Below are 1,686 nucleotides of genomic sequence, written 5' to 3'. Positions count from 1 at the left end.
CGGGCGTTGTGGCGGGCGCCTGTAGTGGCAGCTACTTGGAAGGTAGAGCCAGAATTGCTTGAGTCCAGGAGGTGAAGGTTGCTGTGAGCTGTGATGCCATAACACTCTCCCCAGGGCAAAAGCTTGAGGTTCTGTTTAAAAAAAAAAAAAAAAAGATTATCCTAATTAACAAAAGGAGTACTCCATCCTTAATAAGTCAATCTAAGCAAAATCTTACTATTAATAAATACCAGAACACCACTCTCTCTGAGAAGGAGGTGAGGCCACAGCACCCTCATTTCTAGGTGGAAGCCTACAGTGCTACCCTTTCCGCTTTTTAAAAATGGATTCTATGCTATAATGCTATATAAGAGGATGCCCATCATAATGAATTTGAGAGTCTCCAAACAGAAAATCAATCTTAAGTACCACTGACCATTAAAGACGAGGAGAAAGGCAGCTGGACCACAATGGCTCATGCCTATAATCCCAGCACTCTGGGAGGCCAAAGCAAGAGGACTCCTTGAGCTCAGGAGTCTGAGACCAGCCTGAGCAAGATCGATGCCCCATCTCAACTAAAAACAGAAAAACAGCCAGGTATTGTGGCAGGTGCCTATAGTCCCAGATACTCAGGAGGCTGAGGCCGGAGGATCTCTCTAGTTCAAGAGTCTGAGGTTGCTGTGAGCTATGATGCCACAGCACTCTACTCAGAGTAGCAGAGTGAGAATCCGTCTGTCTCAAAAAGAAAAAAAAAATAGAAAAAGAAAAAAAAAGAATTAAAAGGGACATAGCTATTGACTGTTGAATGGCTATTTTTATTAAAACTTTTTAAAAAAGGTTTGTAGGGCACCTGTGCGCACCTGTGTGTGTGTACTGCCTGTAGCTGTGTCGCTCTCTGCTAAAGGTGCCATGGTTAGTAGCCGTGACCTTTGGGCTGGGATGATACACACTCTCGGGGGAGGTGGGGAAGCTGAGCAGGAGCCAGGCCCAGTACAGTGGTAGCAGTTGGACTAACCATTGCTGCTGCAGGATTTGCAGGCCATTACGTTTTGCAAGCCATGAAGCATATGGAGCCTCAAGTAAAGCAAGTTTTTCAAAGTCTGTCAAAACCTGCCTTTAGTGGTGGCTAATACAGAGGTGGATTTGAACCCCAAATGACAAAACAGGAAGCAGCATTAATACTAGGTGTAAGCCTTACTGTCAATAAAGGGAAAATAAGAGATGTTCATCGACGAAATTATGCTCTTAAATCACCCAAAGGAGGATCTCCTTATATTGCAGCCAAAATTGATGAAGGTAAACAGTTACTAGAAGGTCAAGCTAAAAAATGAAGTAAACTTATAATGAATTTTAAGTTCATGTTAGTTTATGTATATGAGTACCAACTTTTCATAATAAAATGCCTCAGAGGTTCGGTTTTTAAAATGATTCAGTATAAGCTAAACCAAAGCCTTGGTATAATTTTCTTATTTAAATTTGAAGATTTTGAGTCAGACTACAGACAAGAATATTTGGTGGACAAATGCAGATTGTTGAATAGAAATATTATTCATTACTCATTGCAAGTAAGTTGCTTTTTGAATTATTCAAGACAAAGTGAAGTGGACAGTCCTTTCTCCCAGTAGCCTCCAGTCTAGTGGGAGACTGGTCAACTGGTGGTTATAAGACTATGTGATGCATATTATGATGGAATTAGCACAGGCTGTT

The 1,686-nt window shown here is 41.5% G+C and overlaps 1 pseudogene; it reads left to right on the top strand.

The window, feature by feature from the left end:
* The first annotated feature begins 974 nt into the window (after nt 1-974).
* On the top strand, nt 975-1,310 carry LOC128591537 (mitochondrial import inner membrane translocase subunit TIM14-like; annotated as a pseudogene).
* Nucleotides 1,311-1,686: the final 376 nt, after the last annotated feature.

Source organism: Nycticebus coucang, chromosome 1, assembly GCF_027406575.1.
Source record: "Nycticebus coucang isolate mNycCou1 chromosome 1, mNycCou1.pri, whole genome shotgun sequence".
Taxonomy (NCBI): Eukaryota; Metazoa; Chordata; class Mammalia; order Primates; family Lorisidae; genus Nycticebus; species Nycticebus coucang.
The sequence above is the reverse complement of the archived record's forward strand: the minus strand, read 5'-3'. Positions and strand labels throughout refer to the sequence as shown.